The 22,640-nt window shown below is 39.8% G+C and overlaps 1 protein-coding gene across 2 annotated transcripts in view; it reads right to left on the minus strand.

The window, feature by feature from the left end:
• Window positions 1-22,640, minus strand: part of TEAD4 (TEA domain transcription factor 4) — a 68,571-nt gene that overhangs the window by 23,865 nt on the left and 22,066 nt on the right. Inside the window, exons 2-3 of one of the 2 annotated variants that reach the window (XM_052701700.1) lie at window positions 2,630-2,694; window positions 1,719-1,781 (exon numbers count right to left, since the gene is read on the minus strand). The gene's annotated coding sequence lies outside the window, so the exon portion shown is untranslated. Of the gene's footprint in view, window positions 1-1,389; window positions 1,681-1,718; window positions 1,782-2,629; window positions 2,695-22,640 lie in introns of those variants that run through there. The other variant, XM_052701699.1, reaches the window with a different exon arrangement.

Below are 22,640 nucleotides of genomic sequence, written 5' to 3' on the forward strand. Positions count from 1 at the left end.
GCTCCCTGAGACACCTTCATTCCCTGAGAATAAAGACTGCCAGCTCTTAAATGCTAAGTGCAAACAGGTTCATCTGACTGGCTTTTCAATCATACAAAATCCCAGAGCTGTGACATACAAATGGTGGAATCAAGGTTATAGATACAATCAGCAGTAAATCTTATAACAACCTGGGCTGTTGTTTCCTGCTCACTTTAACTTGCCTCTCTACTTAACAGTACCACAGACTTAAAACTTAGGCAGTGCTACCTAGAAGCACAGAATTAATTGTAATTTGTGGCTCCCTCTCTTCACCAGAACCTGGAAACACAATAGGCAAATTATAGACACAACAGTGGTTTATAAAGTGGACCTAGAACTGGTGGTGGAAGGAGGGTAGTGCTCATTTATGACAGTTAGAAGTAATCAGTGCTCATGCATCCACTCCAGCACTAAGCGCCAGCGTCACTCACAGTCTACACCTTGTGTAGCCCAGCAAAAAGCTGTCCAGACAGTGCAGAGGAATCACATACTAACAACTGTTTACTTGATAGTCATGACTATAAGGAATGTTATTCTCAGGTAGAATTGATCATCCCAGTCTCATGACTGGACTGAGATATCAACAACCTCATTGTCACCTGAAGTATGGAAAACCAGGGAAGCAAGTGTGCTTCTCTTCAGATCTCTTACTGCCACATCAAATCAGGAAGGCCAGCATGAATCTTCCTTCCTTGGCTGTCTCAATGATTTATAACAAGGACTATAGAAAGGAAAACACAGATTTTACTTACGCAGATAGACAGAAGTCAACCATTTTCCTTCTATTAAGAAGGAAGATAAGCCCAGGACTCTTCAAATCAGGTCTGAATTAATCACAGTGCAAAATCTGTTCAGCTAGTACCACTTTACTTGAGAAGAAGACAGGTGGCTTTGCAATTTCCTTCCAGTAGTTAGTATAACTCAGATTCTTTCTCAGGCACAACTACTAGTAGAACTAGCACACCAGTACCTGTAAAGTTACCCCTGCCAAGGCACAGAAAACACTGGGAATGATTACGGGTCAACATTTGTAAGCATAAGCTCCACCTTCTCAGTTGAAGAAATGTTTCAAAGCCCAAGAGATGCTCAAACCTGGTAGACAGCAGTATAAAGTGGAGGTAGAAATCTGACACATTAAAACAAAACTTATTATTTCTTTATTCCTTAAATAGAATTGCCTTAGACATCACAGAGCTCCAACAATACAAATGTTTGGACAGCACTTCCTAGGAAGTAGCTTTACCTTCCTGGTCTTGCACAGTTCAGTGGTGTACAATCAATGAATATACAGGTGTTACAATTATGAAATAAACAGGAGAGTTTGGCTAGGCAGGTTACTACACCAAAAAGAATAGATAGAGGACTTACCCTTGTCCTGAACTCTCTGGAAAACTCAAAAGGAGGGATCTCTAAAAAGAGAACCTTCCCTTTGGGTAGTCAGCTCTTACATGGAGTCTTAATGGTGGAGCCAAGCTCCACCCCTTTTGGCAGCACAGGTGAATTGCCTTCACCTGTGCTCCTGTGGCTGACTCATTGCTTGCCTCAGGTGATCAATCAGAGGTTCAGGCTATGACTCAGCAGCTCCCATACAAGCAGCTAATCTCACCCTTTTTTTTTTTTCAGCTCTTCTAAGATAGAGAGGATGAAAGAACGAAGACTCAAGGAATGCATGATATGATAAAGGATACCCATTGTACCTTGAGCTTGGCTTGAATCTCTCTGGCTTTCCGCCTTGCCAGGACCTGAATGTGACTAGATACCTGCATTGAAAGACAAAATTAATGTTCAATCCTGACAAGTATTTGGTAGCTGTTTGCAGAAGTAAAGTTTACTTTAGACACCTTGTGCAATAGGGAGTTATTTAGGTTGATGGATGGAGAGGAGTTGTGGCAGTAATGAGATGCTTTTCTAAAAGTAACTGTGATTAAGTGAAGTGAAGGATCAACAGAGACAAGCCAATGAAGGCTTTTTACCATTCAAATGGCTTTATAAAGCCAGAGATCTTCTATGAAACTGAAGAACACATCCATGAACCTGAGGACTGAGAGTTTTTTACCTCTTTCCATCTTGGCATACCCTTGGGAAAATGTTATATGACCTTGGCCACTATATATTGATTCTTAGAACTTCAGAATCCGAGCTGAAATACATCATAGAAAAAATTAGGTTGGAAGGAATCCAGTCCTTTCAGTCCTCTACTCTAAGTACATCCAGGTTTGTGAGGGCTTTGTCCAGAATAGGCTGTACTGTCATTCCCAAATCACAGAAACGTATTTTTCATCCCATCTGCCATATGTTTTCAAAATCACCATTGCCGCCTGTCTGAACAAAACCCTGCTGTTTATGTTAGCTAAGATGTTCATTAGTAAACAAAACAAATAAAAGCCCACACTGTTTAACAGCAGAAAAATTGTGTCATTAGGTGGATGAGAAGCACTGTAGTCATAAAATTCTTCTGACTTCCTACAATTCTTATTGAACTGTAGCCTCTTCCTAGGAAAGCTAGAAACGAATAGCAAAGTGAGTAGCAAAGAATTTCTCTTATGTCCTCACAGCATGTGTAGTGGTCCTAAGCACCTAAAGTTTAAATGGAATACTTCACACTTACCTGTTTCCTTGTGCGTGTTTTCCCTGTTCTCAGCTTAATATAACGGGCAATCAGTTCATTTCGGCCTGTAATATGGAAAGAACGCAAATACAAATTCAGAGATTTTTTAAAAAACAGTTCTATCTATAAAGATTGGCAGTGTGGTGTTTTTAGAAATGTACTGATTAATTCACATGGTAAAGGTCTGAGTTTTAGGAGCTGAACTTTGGGTCACCTTGTATCTATTTAAAATTTTCAGTAAGAAAGTAGAATCAAATGTTTAGCTTAATACTCCTACTACCACAGCATGTAGAAGCTGTAGACATGGATCCAAATCACCATTAGGAACAGAAAAGTAAAAAGAAAGCCACTTACCTTCAATCATTCAGAAAGCCAAGAAGGAATAACCATGAAACAACAGGCCAGTCAGCCACACATCAACACCTGGACATCAACACCCATTTCCAGATACACAAAGGACAAGAATGAGGTTGAAAGTAGTTCACATGGATTTACAAACGGGAAATCATTGTAATCCAACCTGATAGCTTCTACAACAAGATCACCAGCTTTATGGATGTTTGGAGAGCCATAGAGATTGTGTATTTTACTTTAGTAAGGCATTTGACCCTATCTTCCATAATATCTTTATTGACAAGCTGAGGAAGCATGGGTAAGTTGGGTAAGTAGGTAAGAAGGTGAACTGGAAACTGTACAACCGGGCCCAGAAGATTTTGAACAGTGGCACCAAGTCCCATTAAAGCAAAGTTTCTAGTCATGTACTGGGGCCAATATTGTTCAACATCATCATTAATGACCTGGACAACAGGACAGAATGCACTCTCAGAAAGTTCAGATGATACAAAACTTGTGAGATTGGTTGATAAAACAAAAGGCTGAGTTGACATTCAGACAACTACTGATGGACTGAAAATATGGGTCAACAGGAATATCTTGAAGTTCAACAAAGGGAAATGTAAATTTCTACACCTAGGGAAAAAGTAATCCCTGCATCATAAAATCGTAGAATCACCAAGGTTAGAAAAGCCCTACAAGATCATCCAGTTTAACCATCCACCTATCAGTATATGCTGGGGACAGATGATCTGGAAAGCAAGCTTTTTCTTGAGGAAAAGGACCTGGGTGTCCCAGTTGACAGCAAACTGAATGTGAGGTAGAAATGTGCCCTTACAGCTGAGAAGGCCGACAGCACTGGAGGCTACGAGGAAGACCATCGTCAGCAGGTCAATGCAGGTGATCCACTTATTCCCCCTTTCTTAGCACTGCTTACATGATTTGGAGTATTATGAAAAGCACAAGAAAGACATAGACATAGACATACTAGAGTGAGTTCAGCAAAGGTTCACAAAAAATGGTTGAAGCACTGAAGTATCTTTACACAAGACAGAAAAGAATCAGGGGTAGTTTTATCATTGAATAGAAATGCCTGACTGGGGGGAAAGAAGAAAAGAGACACACTCCCCTTTCAATACTGCCCAGTAACAGGACATAACAATGAGCACGAAATGAAACACATGAAGTTCTCTCTGAACATAAGAAAAAAAACACCTTGCTTTACGGTGAGAGTAATTGGTAACACCAAAGCAGATTACCCAGAGAGACTGTGTAGTGTCCATCCTTGAAGATACTCAAAACCCAACTGGACACTGTCCTGAGAAATTTGCTGTAATAGAGGAAGAATCTCTCAAGAGATATCTTCTAATTTAAATGTTTCCGTCATTCTGTGATTCGAAGTACAAGAAAACGAACAAAAATGGAATTTAGCAGTGTGAAATGATACAGTGAATTAAAACATTTTCAGGTACTGGGTGACATAAAAAAAAAAAAAAAAAAAAAAAAAAAAAAAAAAAAAAAAAAAAAAGAAAGAAAAAGAAAAAGAAAAAGAAAGTTTTTTTTGAAAGATTGTGGGAAGGTAGGGCACTGCCTGGAAGAAATGAAAAAATCCATGTCTGAATACAGACCAAGTAGTCATTGCAGGCTGAAGATAGTTAGAAGATTTTACATCTCAATTTTAAGAGATGACACAGGGAGACTAGGCCTTTCAGAGCCAAGAGAACAAGTAGCTTTATTTTCAGTGTGGGAGAATGAGAGGGCAGAGAGAGCAGTGCAGGGAGGCAAAGAAAAGGCAGTCAGTGACAAATGAGGGAAATGGTATTAACAGCAACAAGAAAGAAAAGTGTAATGAAACAAAGTTTTGCAGTAACTTCAAATTGCTTGGAATGAGGGCAAGAAAATGCAGAAGACTGAGATCCAGGATTTAAAAATCTGGAAGAGATGCAGAGAAGGCTGAGCTTCTGACAACTTCAGAAGTAAACAGGTGTACAAAGATTAATCCACAGAACTGGGAGTGGCCATCTAGATAAGAGGCAGACTGTGCAGGTTCCATGTATCAAATCTGATCAGATAACCAGATTTGCTTGTGTTCTTTGAAGCAAGAGTGTGATCAAGGAATAAAGAGCGGAAAGAAAAACAGTAGTTATATATCTGAATCGTAGGTTTGTTCAAGGCAGGAAACATGGCAGAAAGAGCAGGCTCTGCAAAGTGATACATCTCTGGTGGCCACACTAGTGATACAGTACCTCAGTTAAAATTGGAAGTGGGATCCACAAGGCTGTAAGACATCCTATATGGCTACAACTATTTGAGGAATGGAGCAGGGATAAAATGGGAAGCAAACAATCGCTTGCGTGAAGTTTATCGATAACTGTTAAAAAACATTTCATTGCTATGAGAACATGTATGTTAGGACATCACAGACATCAAAAAGGCAAGCAGTGAAAAAAGATGTAATTTTTATTGAGTTTATTATTCCATACACACACACAAAAAGTTTTTATTATAAAACCTTGTTAATTCAACCCTGCAAAAAATGAATGTAAGGAAGAATTCTATGCTAGAAATTTACCATTGAATCTTTAAGGTAAGGGCTGGCTGAGTTACTAATACAATCTGTTTCAGAAAGAGAATAATGTAAATATCTTTGACTACAGTTAGACCACTTTGTGAAACACAACCAAAGCACAGGAAGGGACAGAAAAGCATTTTACATTTACAGATCTTAATCCATGGATGTCCAACCTTTTGGCTTGTGTGGGCTGCACTGAATGAATAGGAAACATCTCGGGCTGCTCTGAAAATAATGTCTCCTATTTATTTTCATGGAAACTACAAGATACAAGGAGCACATTAACTCTCGTTGATAAATTTTCTACGGAATATTATTTCACATTTTCATCACTATTTGCTATGCATTTTCATCAGTGATATGCAAAAACCTCACTTGTCAAAACCTGCACCCGCAGAGGTGATCAACTGTTACTGTCATCACTGCTGAATGTAACACCTGCTGCATCACTGTGTTCACATTCACTGTTTGGTCTCTATCAACAGTGAGCAAGCATCTACAGATGTCAGTGGGTGCCATTTTTCTTGCATGAAAGAACTCAATGACACACCTTTCTGTTAGACACCATTTTGTCAGACTGCTGCTCTGCTGCTATCTGACACACAGCACCAAAATGTAACAGAATATTGTTGGGAAAGCCATATCACTGACATCCACCCTTGGACATCATGGACCAACATAATAAAATAGGAGGCATTAGTTTCTGAGCAGCCCTTGTAAAATATAATATATAGTTATAGTATATAAGTAACAAAATTTATTTTAAAATTTTGATTATTCTTTATTTTTAATTTTTAATATTTTATTAAAACAACAAAAAAGAGAAAGCAACAAAAACAGAAAACCAGTGGGATATTTGACCTTATTTTTGTGAAGGAAATTCATTGATGCTTGGTTCAACTGAAGTGGTTGCAATTCACAGTGAGTTCTCAAGGTGTTCATCAGAGATTTTTTATGGAATTTGACTTTCTGTACTTCATCCTTGACAATAATTTTTCACAAATGTGTGTGTGTACTGCCAAAAAGTGATAATGTGAATAAGGTATGATTGTGAAGTGAGGGATATTTCTGTCTGATAGGAGAGGTCTTAGAAAAGTCTGGTAAAGAGACATGATTGGAATTTTTAGTTGAATATATGATTGCAACTCTATATGCTCCATTTGAAGATCTGCAGCTGATATATTTATGTCAACTGAAAATGGAGTTGTAAATATAAATCTATGATTTTTTTCAGTGATATTGCAACATATTCTAAAATTTCCTTATAAAAAAAAAAGGCTGCAGATTTTTCACTGTTCATGGGACAGTGTTAAGCCACTGTATCAAAATGCATAAAATTGTTTGCCATATCATAAGTCAGCACTGCTTGGTTAGTGCTGAGTGATGGCAGCATGCCTAGTGCTGGGCCAGGACACTTGGCAGAGCAGAGCTGCCTTCATGATGGCATGGAGGTGGGGCAGCTACTGGAATGGGATGGGCAGGGCTGTAGCTTGGACATGCCTGTTTTTGTCTTTTCATAATGGTATTATTTCAGAAGAACTCCTTATTCTGTGTAGGAAAGGATCAGATGTGTATCTGATACAAAAAAGCAGTCCCAGCTCCTCTACGCACAAACTAGGAAGTATTTTTGTGCTGGATGTACAATGACTAACATGTAACCACTGACATTTTTAGTTCCCAGCTTCAGCAAAGCATGGTGACTCACCTAAGACTTTAACAGGAGCAGATGCTGTTGTTGCTACATTCCTTCTGACTGTTTTCCCAACTAATGCAAACATTTTTACAAAGCTCATACTGAACACTAGTGACAAAAACTTTCTCTAGTGCAAAGATTATTTAATTAGCATTTGATATGAATCCACCATGCAAAGTAAGAAACAAGGGAAGTGATGAGAAAAGGCACTTATTCCACAGACGTTGGCTTACCCAGAATTTCAGGACAATTTGATACACTTCAGATGTGGAAAATGGGTGGAAAACAGGTTTTGAATATCTTGTATTATCCCCAAAGAAACAAGCAGGGAAATGTATACTTATCAAACGGACCCTTTGTAGGCCAATGGGAAATGAATGAATGGAAGAGATAGGAATAACTAGCATTGAAAGGAGTGGATGTGAAAAATTTTAGGCAGACAAATTTTAAAGGATACAAATTGGGCTATAAAACAACGTGAGCATATAGAAAAGCTCCAGGCACTGGCTAAAGTCACCCTTGCACAATTAAATTTTAATGGATTCTTAACTCAGTATAATAAATATTATGGATTAGGATTAGGATTGTTGTGATTTCACGGAAGTCAAGAAGTTTTTAGACCGAGCAGTCCGACAACTCACTACTGTTCTTCAGTAGTAAATAGCTGCAAGGCAGTCTGTGCAAGAGGATGACATGAACAGCCCATTGTGCACTGTTAACTCCAGCCATTTCCAAAACGGATGAAATGTATCGCATGCCAAAACTTCAGTCAGAGGGGCTTATGCCACTTTTGTTCAAACTTTTCAGGAAGGACAATAGCCACTAGAGGCAGGAGATGTATGAAGAGATACACAAAAATAAAAACAAACAGGAGAGGTGAGGATGTAGGAAAGGAAACATGCAAGATGTATGAAAATGCACATCTGGAGAAGAGGAAGAAGAAGGAGATGTGGAAGTGCACATTGCTGGGGATGTGGCTGGCTAAATATGTCCCATGGCAGAGAGTACAGTTTGAGGCAACTGTAGTCCATGGAGGATATAAATCAGAGCAGGGACAACTCTGACATTACTACAGCCCATGAAGAACCCATGTAGGAGCACTGGAAGAAAAAAATGTGCCATCTTCCACCTCAATAAAGGAACTAGAAGGGAACTAGAGAATAAAACTAGGGAAGCTGAGACTAGGAAGTGGAGAGAAAAGGCAATAAATTTAGGTTGAGTCTGTAGAAGTGAGAATTGTTTTCCCAGGTACGTGTTTAACTGTTTGTCTTTGACAACATTAGCAAAAATTGCAGAGCTGTGCAAATTACGCATATTAGAAATTGAAATTCTTTAGGGATTTAGAATTCCAGATTTAGAATTCACTTCCTACTTGCCACCTTTCAAATAAACTACAGACTTTCTCTTCCAGAATAGCATCCCCTCAGAGCCAGGAAAAAACACAGGGGTGGAAGAGTATTTTAAGCTAATAAAGATGTTGGTAGCAAAAACCAAGTCACCCCAAAAAGACATTAATATCACAAGGGCTACTGAAGATAGAATTATACAAACAGTCAAACACAGTAACCTCTGCATCAAGAATATATTAAATTACCATGAATAAAACTGCAGGAGAAGCATGTATCTTTTGTTTTCTTATCAGAAGTGAGATATAAGCAAGTACTACACTGCTGGAAGTCTGAAGGCTCAAAGCCTATGGAAAGCGCTTTGTTTCACAACTCTGGCTGTGGGTGAAGCAAAGTCTAACACTCCTCACTTGGCCAGAACAGACAGAGCTGTCATAAATCTTCAGATGGTTCATATTTTGGAGCCATGTAAAGTGCTCTTCCGATCCTATATTCCTAGAATAGCTTCTGCTGAGGCCTTCCATGGTCACCAAAATCTGCCAACATTCATACCTCCTATGACAAAAATATGTGTTGGGTTTCATGAAGCTTCAGCCAAAATCGTCCCCTGAAGCGTCCTCTTGGAAGAATGGCATTAAAAAACAAAAAAACAAAAAAAGCAAAAAAAAACCCTCCCTAATTCCCTGATGTTCTTTACCTCTCTTTTCCAAGGGCAATAATTTAGCTTTCACACCCCATGAGGCTGAATTGCAAAACGGTGCATTCAATTCAATTCAGCAACTACAAGAAAGGATTTTCTTTCTCTCTCACTGTATGAGGAAAGAAATATCTTCTTCTGAAGGGGAAAAAAAAAAGAATCAAAAGCACTCCCACAGCCATAAAAAGCATTTCCAAACCTATCTCAAAGCTTCATGCTGGCTTTCAGCTAGTAATGTTATGCTACTGCTTGTACAAGAGGCAGATAAAGCTTTAAGCCTTGGTGTCAAATTCAGGTAAAAGAACCAAAAGGCTCTTCTGGAGTGGATGAGAGCAAAGAACTTGAGATTTCTGCAAAATCCTGTCAGTGGGAAGCTGAATGAAAATACCTGCTTCTTGGTAGATATATCTGTCTGTTCTCGAAGCTACTGCATGCACCTATCTATCTGCAAAGTGCAGCAAAGATGTACAGAAACAACTGTGCAGATATTTTCCATAAAAGTCAAGGAAACCACCTCAACTAGCATTTCAGTCTGTCACTTAATGATAGTTTCTGTGATGTAGCAGTCCCCTGAACTTGCATCTTGTTATGAACTTAGATCTTGCATGAACTAAGCATCTTGTTAACTGTAGATTAAGATAAAGATATAAATAATGAACTGTGCATCAGATGTCACTTGACCAATAAATCTAGACACAAGAGGGAACTTAAGTATACTTCTGCTATCCACCAAATATTAATATTTTTCTATGCATACAAAGCAAAATACAAAATAAGTCTTTTAGGTTACTTCAGAATGACACTTAAAACAATTACACTGTTCTCATAAACATGTACAATGAGTCCCTTAATTCCTTGCAGTCTTACTTGCTGTCACTCATGGCATTGCTTCTTCCTCCCAGCTATACTAAATGCCTTTCTGGGAGTCACCTTTTCCACAAACAGGGCTGCATGTGTCAAAACCACATTTTAATAATTCTAATCACTATTACCATTCTTTCGGCAAGATACACAAACACACAGCTCTTACTGATATCATCCTTAACATAAATTTTAATGTTAACCTCATTAGATCCCTCTACCACAAGTCACCAAAGGTCTGGTGAATAACTTCTCGTAGTTTTCCAATTTTCTAGCTCAGCATTTCTGAGGTTAGAAAAAATTATGTGACATCTCCTTTTCAGTTCTGGGTTCGCTTCATCCCTTACTATCTTCATTGACTGCTGACAGTCATTTATGTCTTTCTTTATTACTCAACTTGCTCATTTTCAACCTTCAGATCTCCTGTTTTGTCTCTAAATTATCTATGAAGTTTTAGACTTTGGCCTCTATGTCTCCCACATGTCCTTCTCATCCATCTTTCAGATCTTTGTCTTCATATACCACATATACAATACACTGGTGATGTTCAGCACCCAGTCTCCTCAAAAGGTCTAATCTTTCCCTCCCTCTCTGTTTCAGCTCCTACTTTTAATATTAATTCAACCAACAAAGCTGAGGCTATCCTCAAAATCAAATATCCCTCTATAATCATTTCCTTTTTATATGCCTTTGATATGATCCCACACCACATCCTTGTGTCTAAATTTGAGACAGGAATTTGAAGGGTGGTGAACTATTCAGAGAATAGGTCTGGTGGTCACAGCCAAGGGCAGCCAAGGGCTGTGGCTTGTGTGCTCTATGTAGTGGTGGAGGCTGGTCATGAGTGATGTTTCCTAGGGGTCTGTCTCAGAATCAAGGAAGTGGGATTCAGTGCACCCTCACCAAGCTCTCTGATGACAGTAAGCTGAGTGGTGCAACTGACAAAACAGAAGGAAGGGATGACGTCCAAAAGAGGAACCTAGACAGGTTTGAAAAGTGGCCCTTGTGAACATAATGAGATTCAACAAGGCCATGTGCAAGATGTCCCCACTTGTGAGCAATCCCAGATATGTCTACAGACTAGAAGAAGAACTCATTGAGATGTGCCTTGCCGAGAAAGACTTAGGGGTTCTGAAAGCTTGTCATGGGCCAGCAGTGCGCACTTACAGACCAGAAGGTCAACGGAATCTTGGGCTGCATCAAAAGAGGGTTGGCCAGCATGAAAAGGGAGGTAATTATGCCCCTCTACTCTGTCATAAGGCTCCATCTGGAGGACAATGTTCAAGCTGTGACCCCCAGCAGAAAAAGGTGTGGAAATGTTGGAATGGGTCCATAGGATGGCCACAAAGGTGATCAGAGTGCTGGAGTAGCTCTCCTATGAAAAAAGACTGAGGGAGCTAGGCTTCTTCATACTGGAGAAGAGAAGGCTGTGGGGAAACCTAATTGCAGCCTTCCTATATTTAAAGGGAGTTTGTAAACAGGAGGTTAACGAACTTTTTACACAGGTGGATAATGACAGGATGAGGGGGAACCGTTTTAATATAAGAGAAGGGATTTAGATTAGGCCTCAGGAGAAAAATTTCGCTGAGAGTGGTGAGGCACTGGCACAGACTGTCCCGAGAAGTTGAGGATGTCCCATCTCTGGAACTGTTCAATGCCAGGTTGGATGGGGCCCTAGGCAACTCATTCTAGTGCCTGATATAGTGGCTGGCATCCCTGCATGTGGCAAGGAGGTTGGAAGTAGATCACCTTTGAGATCCAACCCAAGCCATTCTATGATTCCATCATCCTTATCTTTCCACCTCTTCATGGTAGCCTCCAACCTTTGCTTCCCCACCGTTAATTAATCTGTAAACTCTGCTGTTTGTTCTTCACTGTTCTTGTGACTTCAATAGTGCTTCTAAATTTAACATACTGAGCAACTAGTGTGGTATGGTGTCATGTTTTTTAAATTCATCAGGACTGCAACTGTGGCAAACCCCTGTGGCAACAGAAGCCAACAGCAGTGTAGAATTTCAAAAGCAGCATGTTGATTTTGAGATAAGAGGTGTAGACAACTCTTTAAATGATTTATTAACAACAGCAGAATTAACTAATCAAATTCTGTTCACTATTTTTAACAAATTGTATTTTTCTTCTAAGTTCCTAAGTTCCAGAAACAAGACATGTATTCAGTAAGCAATGAAAGAACATATAATTACGATCGTCACACTAGCACTGTGCATGAAAAAGATAATAGAAAATCATTTAGATATAGAATAGAAAATTACTACAGTGCACTAGCCAGTTCTATGAAGACATTTCTCCCCTGTCACTGTAGAACCATAGTGCTTAGCAGTCAAGTTTGAGCCCCTGTAACACAATAGCACACAACAAAGGATTTTATATTCAGCTAGAAGAGAGTTTTATCTCTTTGATCACTCATCCAATGCTCAAATTTGCTCCATTTTTACCTTCCATAAGAAACCTTTCTGAGCACATTGCAGTCAATATAATAAAATGTTGAGAAATTATCAAAACAATCAGATTAATGCAAATACAATAATGAAGTGATTAGCACTACCTCATCTTCAGCTGTACCTTGATAAATCTGTGTTTAGTATTTGACTATGAAAGGGCTGAGCTCCTTTCCCCTCTGAAATGATGCAGAAGTTAAAGCTTTATTTGCTGGAGCAGAATGTATTACTTAAACTAGACCAGTACCTTTTCATAAGAGGACATACACTCTCAGAGAAAGAAGATTCTACACTTCTCAACTATGAACTTATGGATGACAAAATATCATTTCTTCCCTTCGCATAAGGAGAAACAGGTTAGGCTGATCCATGGTCATAAAATGCAGATTTTTTTTAATTTACTAACTCATCTCAACACTGAAGCCCTCTATCCTGTAAAAGACCTTTTTGCTGAGAAGCGTAAATGTTTATTTCTCTCATTCACTATATAAATTAAATCCTTATCTAGGAACGTAAGAAGGGCTATCAATATTCTGAAACTGTTGCTTCCTGATGGCCTGTTTAAGACACTCCATGCAAGGTGCAACAAATGGGGGATAATAATTACAAGGCCTGCAGTTTTTTTGTAGCTTCATATTGGTACACAACAATGAGTGGAGATAGATGAAAAGTCACCAGGTGTGTTGTTGCAGCAACAAACTTGAAAAGCTTCCCTTCTCCCTGCTCCCTAAAATTTTTCATCATTTCCTATGTGAGGTCATACTAAGTAAATTTCTGGAATTAGGAAAACAGAGGAAGCAAGCACATATCACTCTAAAATAATTACCAAAATTAAAAAATAAGCCACTCAATTTAGATTTTGTGGGATTTGGCTTGGTTGGTTGGTTGCAGGATTTATGATTGCGGGTTTTTTTGTATATTTGTTTTTCCTTCTCCCTTCAGTCTATTTTTAATTGGATTGGTTATCCAGTTCCTTTTGTGACCACACTGTAAAGAGAACAGAGAAAGAATCAGGGCAGAACTTCTTAAACCTGTTTTGCAACCCAAGACACCGTAGCCTGGAACTGTATTCCATCTAACCCTAGAACACATATACACTGCCAAGAGAACAAGCAATGTTCTTACTGTCCTTGAATCTTTGATTTGAAGAGAGTTACCTCCTAATCTTTCCCAAAGGTACATGGGATTATTCTCGATAAAGACGATCTTTTACTAAAGTGTAGCAATGTATTCATGTAGCAATCCCTCACCATTATTCTAACAGGAAGCGTTAGGCTACACAACCCTGTACCAACCTTCAACATTAAGTACAGTATTTTTCAGTGCATTAAAATTCAATGCCCTCATCAGCTGTGTTCTTCCACATTATCACCTCAGGCCACTGATAATCCATCCAATAACCCTCATTTACACAGTAAAGGTTGCGACAGCAACAGAGCAGTTCTGATACTTTCCCAAGTGAGAGTAATGAACAATTGTTTAGACACATTTTGGCTGGGAAATTCCCGGTCACAACAAAGCAGCTGCATATAGTAATATGAATATTTCATATGTCAGAGAGCATATCAGGTAACACACAAAAAAAGCCATTAAGAATTGTATGTGGAAAAGCATGCCAAACTAACAGCTTTTAGTCTCTTAGGACACCTGAGAATTACAGTGTTAAATACACGTAAGCATATTTTACTCATGTTAGAAAAACATGGCCACTGACAGTAGCATAGAAACTTATCTTTAATAGCATTCTCTAGTGCATGTGAGTCCAGGCTCTACATTATACACTCAGACATCTGCTTAACTCTTCCTTAGGTCAACAAACGTATTTTCTGCTTGTTTCAACAACTGCCAATAGCTGAGGAGTATGTGAAAGCAAATCTCAACTTCAGTAATCCCTCAAAGGATAGTAAAAACTTTGGCATCTCTCTTCCTCCTCATTTTCTACCCAGCTGCCCCTGTTGGCACCGACAGAACTCTGTTCTTCCAGATTTCTTTCTAGATTAGCCCAAGTGCTAATCTAATCTTGTTCATGTGTCCACATGTCAGGCTAACCAAATACTCAGCTCTAGTTATCAAGAAATCAGAGCTAAAAAGTGGTCTGTGTGAATAATTATTTAATTAATTAATTATAATTAATTAATAATTATTTAATTAATTATTTGATCTATGAGATTAATTATGCTACACAGACTACACCCCTGGTGATTCAAGTGGAGACAGTTAGAGAACTCTTCCTTCATCTGGACTGTCACACGCCCATGGGACTGGATGGGCTTCATCTTAGGGGGATGAGGAAGCTGGCAGGGGTGATTGCTGAGCCACTCACAGCTATCTACAAGCGTTCTTGGTTATCTGGAGAGGTCCCAAAGGACTGGAGTCTTGCTGATGTGACTCCCATCTTCAAGAAGGGCCATAAAGAGGATCCGGAGAGCTACAGGCCTGTTAGCCTGACCTCGGTACCAGGGAAAGTAATGGAGCAAATCATCTTGGAAGGGATCACACATGGTGCCCAGGGGATCAGACCCAGCCAGCATGGGTTCATGAAAGGCAGGTCATGCTTGACCAACCTCATCTCCTTCTGCAACTGGGTAACCAGTCTGGTAGATGACAGTCTGGGCTGTTGATGTGGTCTACCTAGACTTCAGCAAAGCCTTTGACACAATCTCTCACAGGCTTCTTCTGGGGAAATTGGCTGCCCATGGTCTGAACAGGTATACACTTCTTTGGGTAAGGAACTGGCTAGAGGGCCATGCCCAGCCAGTCGTGGTGAATGGAGTTAAGTCTGCTGGCAACCATTTATGAGTGGTGTTCCTCTAGGGGTTGGTACTGGGGCCCATCTTGTTTAATATCTTTATTGATGACCTAAATGAGGGGATTGAGTACACCCTCAGTAAGTTTGCAGATGACACCAAGCTGGGAGGTGGTGTCCATCTGCCTGAGGGTAGGGCAGCCCTACAGAGGGATCTAGATAAGCTGGATTGTTGGGCTGAAACGAATGGGATGAGGTTCAACAAGGCCAAGTACAAGAACAAGGCCGAGTCCTGCACTTTGGCCGCAATAACCCCATGCAGCACTACAGGCTTGGGGCTGAGTAGCTGGATAATGGTAAAGAGGAAAGGGACCTGGGGGTGTTGGTTGATGCTTGGCTGAATGTGAGCTGACAGTGTGCCCACGTGGCAAAGAGGGCCAACGGCATCTGGCCTGCATTAGAAACAGAAATGGCCAGCCAGAGCAGACAGGTGATCATCACTCTACAAAATTAGAGGCCCTGGAACGTGTCCAGAGAAGGGCAACGAAACTGGTGAGGGGTCTGGAGCACAAGTCTTATCAGGAGTGGCTGAGGGAGCTGGAATTGTTTAGTCTGGAGAAGAGGAGGCTCAGGGAAGACCTCACTGCATTCTACAACTTCCTGAAGGGAGGTTGTGATGAGGAGGGGTTTGGCCTCTTCTCCCAGGCAATAAACAGGATCCAAGGAAATGGCTACAAGTTGTACCAGACGAGGTTTAGGTTAGACATAAGAAAAAACATTGTCTCTCAAAGAGTGGTCAGGCACTGCAATGGCTGCCCAGGGAGGTGGAGTCGCCGTCCCTCTCAGTGTTCAAGAGGTGTCTGGATGAGGAGCTGTGAGATATGGTCTAGTGCTTTGGTAGCATGGTGATGGGAGGACAGTTGGACTACATGATCTTGCAGGTCATTTTCAACCTTGCAATTCTATGATTCTATGATTCTATGAATTCAGCCAGCTGCTGCATGATCAACAAAACTTTGTTCTCAAGCAGTTAGCCTGTTCTGGCTTGGTACTTGCATGAAGTTCTGACTGCTACAGTTTCCGGCATATAGGACCTAGTTCTGCCCCACTAACTAGAAATTATGCAGTAGCTTAAGGACAGCAAAGGTACTAAGAAACTCTTCTTGTATTACAGGAAGAAATGAATACGGATTTTGTATGTAGAAATTAATTAAAACCAACAAGTCATAGCTTCATGAGAAGCTGAACTCCATTGAATGGCTAACTACTGTTGAAAAACTATTTGCCTTTTCACCTAACTCCCTCTCACCATATCCCACAGCTCAGTTCAACTCATTCTGTAAGAGGTGGATATGAAGTATTGATTATTGCCATTTATAAGAGAACGAGGACAGAAAAACTTCACAGAAAGTCTCACAGAAATGCCTCATAGAAATGAAGGCTTGGCTGTTATCCAGAAACGTGTCTGGATAACAGTTGAATTCTGCCAAGCTCATAAAATTTCCTAACAGTAGCTTGTGATTTTTCTTCTCTTCTTTCCTTCTGCCTATCTCTGGAGCAGTTCTGTACTTCTTTATTTAAATACCTGTTCTTTGACACTTTACAGTTTAGCCTGACAGATAGCTGGGCAACTATTACTCAGGAGGTGACAAGAAAGCAGGAACAGGAGGCTGACAAAATTATTTAAGCTACAAGTGTTACCTAAGAATGCATATGGATCCAAAAGGAAATTTGCAAATGTTGAAATGTTTCAACTAACTTCTAGGTGAAAGCTGCTATATCTAAAATTACTTTCCTCCAATTTTAGCCATAAAAGTGTCAGGCTGGACACAAACAGCTTAAGTAGAGTTGACGCTCCTTCTCCGCACAGAAATAGATAAGTTGACCATCCCACTCTCTCTCTCTCTCTCTTTTTTTTTTTTTTAATGATTCTACAATTGAAGATGATGATGTATATATATTGTAGGGAGGCTTATAATCACTAGTTAAGGTTTAAGGTACCACTGTGCTAAATAACACACTACCACGTGTGTTTCCCTGAAATATCATGCATAGAAGTAGGCCTCTGCCTACCACAATCAATAACTTTGGTCACACCTGTTGAATAAAGAGCTCTTGCTGAGGTAACAGAGCACAACAGCATTCCAGTCCATAGACAAAACCTAAGTTCCTAGAAAGGAATTTGCAGTTAACTGCGCAAATTACTCTATAGAGAAAAGAATAGGGATAATTAAGATGTTCCAGATGGAAGCATTTCAATGGAAACAGTCTGATTTCCTCTTCCAGAAGCTAGCAATAAGACAAGACTGTGTCTGTGTGCATGGATTGAGACCCAGAGAATTTGAAGGAGTACTCAGAGAATGGGTCAGAAGATCAAGGTGACAGCAATGAGAAACAGCTGCTATGTACATTTCAGCAGCAGGTTTACCCTGGCCCCAGAGTTCCATTATCACCAAGACTTGCAAAACCATCCATTTAGGCATAAATTTCACAGAGCCTTCCCAGTTTTGCTGCCCAGACATTTGCAAAGCACAGAGAGTACAGAGCTTGTTATGCTAACAAGTAACTGTTTCAAGAAATATAGTGTCCTAGTTCTTCTGTGCTCATTATCTGGATCCTATATGAAAGAGAATACTGCCTCTTCTTTTAGCTTCTTCTTGTATAAAAGTGTATGAAAGCCAATCTATAATCCATCTCATTTATATAAAACACAATCACATCAGGCCACTCCTTAAGACTAATTTTACAAATACATTCCTTGTAATTTTATCTGATACATTTTAAAAGTCTCCACATCTTCATTCTAACTCCTATGGCAGAGATCTCTAAGCACTAAACTCAAGATATGGAGAAGCTTCTTCTAATATTCATTCTATATTCCTTCTCCCTCTGCAGTTGATACTAGTCCTGCTCATATGTTCCATATAAAATCCCTCTCTCCTAAATGTTAACACCCTTCAAATATTTTTAGACTGTTATTATGTTTCCTCTACCCCAGTACCACTCAGTCATCACTTAGCCAAGCTAGGTATATTCAGCTTCTTTAACCTTTCCTCCTAAATCAGGAGAAATCCTCCTAAATCCTCCAACTCCCAGAGCTCAGTGTTAAGACTAGTACTCTTATTGCTCTTAGAACTCTATCCATGTTTGTGAGATCCTTCTAGTAATGTTTTTGCAAAAGCCTGGACAGAAGAGATTTACATGTTCTTGTTTTCAGGAATAAAAATAAACCTAAGGCAGTGGACTTGATTAACTTTTTTTCCTGTATCTGATATTATGCTCAGGTTTCGAATTCAACCTGAAGTTGTAGTTGAATGTTTTGTTTACTTAAGAGCAGATTAGCAACTGGAAATACTTAGATCCAATTGTGAAAGAAGGGAATATTTCAGAAAGTAGAAGGAAACACTAGGGATTTTTATTATGCTTTTCAGAAAATGTGTAATTACCCAGAATCACAGTGACTTGTTACAAGGGAAAAAGCTGACAAATAAAATTGAAGTAATCTCTCAGGTAACAATACTGAAGAGTGGATGCAATTACAGAGTATGTAAGTCTGGTTTACTAAACTGGAAGAAAATTAAATGCACTGTGCAATCTCCAACATAAAGAAGCAGAAGTACTTTGCTGATAGTAAACTGCTTTTTATTGGAAAATACTAAATGTTTGAAATTTCAGAATGAAAAAGCCAAAGGGAGAGCCAAAAGAGTAATGCTGTGTGGCTGCAGATCTATATAGTGGGAATAACTTAATCCCACTATACATCATACTTGCTTTTAGGCTTGACATAAAAATGGGACTATGAATCTGCTAAAATCACAAAGGATCAGTATCCATTGTTTAATCAGCAGAACAAAGGAAAAAAAAAAGTAGTCACAATAATTTAGATAACGTGTGGAGCACAGCAAAACTGCTGATTTACTTCTGTACACTAAGCATGTTAAATAAAGATGACACAGTCATTGTTTTTCATTCTATCAATTGCATATGCAAACAGTTTCCTGTCTGTTAATTAAGCATTTCAGAAGTAGTAAATTTTTCAATATTCAGGCAATACTTGGAACTTAGAGAAAAGTATTCTTTCTTTTCACATTGAAAAAAAACCACTAGTTAAACTGACATAAAATTTAATATGAATAACCTTAAATTCATCTTAGAAAAGAGATGGAAGCTTAATCCATCACAAGCCTCCAGAAATCAGGTTTCACCTAGTTAACAATAAAGAACTAAAACCACACATAAACAAAGAAGAAAACTGACATGATGAAACTAAACCTTGTTATTAAGCAACTCCAAAAACATCACACCTATCTCCAGAAAAAAATAAAAGTATATGTTCTGACAGTTTGTTCACAAATCTAAGTTTGGTCTGACTTCCTGTATTTAGAATGGCAGATTCCATTTTGTTTTCAAAACTGTGGGATAAAGGGCTGTTCCATAGTTCATTAGGTCACAATAATGAAAGAGAGGAACTGCAAAAGTAGCTCTCTGAGGGACATCACAGCTCAAAACCAAATTTTGCAGTTACCTGGGCCAACCAGTTCAGCACTGAGTGTATCTTCAGAGTGCTCCAATTGACTGAAACAAAATCAGGTAAGATGCTATACCAGATATAAAGAAAGTGCTACGATCTTGAAAGCATCAAAAATATTGACTTTTCTATTTGTAATAGATGTAATGCTCCTCCACTCAAGAAGGAAAAGTATTTATGAACTAGTACAGGCAGTAAATGTTTCTTTGGGCTTGACTGCTGTTCAGTTTAACTTTACAGCAATTTTTGAGGCTGGGGAAAAACATTAATCTGTAACATATTCCTCTGAACTGAAAACAGTATTCTACAGATTTACCTACACACTTCAAAACAGGGATAGAAAGAACTAGCAGGTGGTTTTCAACTTCAGAATGACTTTTTAAGGTCACTCTGAAGGTACGATACTATCAAATTAATGCCTGCTTCAGGTTTTAACTGGTAACATGGTTAATTATGTTTCTATTATTAGTCAGCCTCTGAGTTTTGGACAACTTAAAATATTTTCTCTCAGCCATATCAGGGCTTTAATTAAAAAACAGATGGGCACTAGCATGAGAGGTGAGTGCCCCTAGCTGTCTGCCCCACACTGCCCAACTTAGAATTAGCTGTTCATAAACCATGTGCTGAACTATTGTCTCCTTCAGAACATCATTCTAACAAATACTCACCAATTCTAGCACGTTACAAAAATGTGCCCAAAGCCAGATTTTTCTTTACTGGAAGGGAACATTGTACAGCTAAATCAGTAACTCTAGCACTTGTCACAAGCTCTACCTCCTCACCTATCAAGGTTTCGGTGATGCTTTATTAAAATAAATCTAACTTTGCTAGTTACTTTTTATTTCTCCATGTTCACTATTGATGGGAGATCCTATTTCTTAAGCATCTCTATGCAAATCACACAAAGCTACCAAGGCTTTCTCTCCCATTTCTCCAGATAGCACTGAAGGTACCAGAAAGTGCTGATTCAACTTTGAACTCTGTGATTTATCTGGTACAGATACTATAGGTACCCCTTTCCTCAGAATAAGATATCAGGCAGATGAGGCAAGAAAACCAGCATGGTTAAACAAGGATCTGCAGGTCAAACTGAGGGAAAAAAAAGCATAAGCAACAGAAGCAGGGATGAGTGACTTGGGAAGAATATCGAGGTGCTAACTGAACATGCAGTGATGGATTCAGGAAAGCTAAAGCATAGACAGAATTAAACTTGGCAGGAATGTGAAAAATAACAAGAAGGGATTCTTCAGATACATTGGGTAGAAGAGACAGGCAAAGAAGAGTGTACCCCCTCTGATAAACAAAAAGGGAGAGCTGACCTTCTCCAATATGGAGAAGGCTGAGGTACTTAATGAGATCTTTGCCTCAGTCATCATTGCCAGTTAGGCTTCCCATGCCTCTTGCATTCCTGAAATTGTAAGTGGAGGTTGGGGGAACAAAATCCCCAGTGTAAGAGCTCTGCAAGTCCAACACCACCTCATGAGGCTGAATGTTTGCAAGACTACTGAGCCAGACAATATGCATCCCAGGGTCCTGAGGGAGCTGGCTGGTGACCACATCAAGACGCTCTCCATCATATTTGAAAAATTGTGGCTGTCAAACAAAGTGTTCAGCAACTGGAAAAAGTAAGACTCGGCCAAATACAGGCCAGTAAGCCTCACCTCTCTGCCTAAGAAGATCATGGAACAGATCTTCCTGTAAGAGATGTTAAGGCTCATGCAGGACAAGGAGATGATCCAAGACAGACAGTATGGCTTCACCTAGGGCAGATCATACCTCACCAATCTGGTGCCCACTATGATGAAGTGACAGCATCAATGGACAAAGGAAGGGCAACTGATGTTTTCTACCTGGACTTGTGCAAAGCCTTTGACATGGTCCCACACCACATCCTTATTTCTAAATTGGAGAGATGTGGATTTCAGGGCTGGACTATTGAATGAATAAAGAATTTGTTGGATGGCTGTAGCCAGAGGGTTGTTGTCAATGGCTCTATGTCCAGATGGAGGCCGATTATGAGCAGCATCCCCTAGGGGCCCTTCCTGGGACCAGTGCTCTTTAACATCTTTATCAGTGACCAAGACAGTGGGATCGAGCGTACCCTTAGCTCAATGTTTGCCGATGACACCAAGCAAACAGTGCAATTAACACAGAAGAGGGGAAAAACACCATATAGGGGAACATAGACAGGCTTGAAAAGTGTGCCTGTGTGAACATACTGAGGTTCAATAAGGACAAATACAAGGTGCTCCACTTGGGTTGGAGCAATCCTAGATATGTCTACAGACTGGGAGAAGAACTCATTGAGAGCAGCCTGCTGAGACAGACTTGGAGGTTCCAGTGGATGAAAAGCTGAACATAGGCCAGCAGTGTGCTCCTGCAACCTGAAAGGCCAACAGTATCTGCAGTCAACAGGCTGCATCATAAAAGGGGTGATAAGCAGGGTGAAGAAGGTGATTGTCCCTCTCTGCTCTGCCCTTGTGAGGTTCCATCCGGAGGACTGCACCCAGTTCTGGGTCCCACAGTACACCAGTACAGGAAGGATGCAGAGTTGTTGGAGCAGGTCCATAGGAGGGATGAAGATGATTAGAGGGCTGGAACATTTCTCCTACAAAGAGGATAAGGCAGTTGAGCTTGTTTAGATTGGAGAAGAGAAGGTTCCAAGAAGGCTTCATTGCAGCCTTTCAGTACTTAAAGGAAGCTTACGAGCAAGATGGTAGGCAACAATAGTTACTAGCAGGTAACAGTGCTATGAGAATTGTCCTTGCAGGACCTTACT

Source organism: Tympanuchus pallidicinctus, unplaced genomic scaffold (genome assembly GCF_026119805.1).
Source record: "Tympanuchus pallidicinctus isolate F22 unplaced genomic scaffold, pur_lepc_1.0 scaffold40, whole genome shotgun sequence".
NCBI lineage: Eukaryota > Metazoa > Chordata > Aves > Galliformes > Phasianidae > Tympanuchus > Tympanuchus pallidicinctus.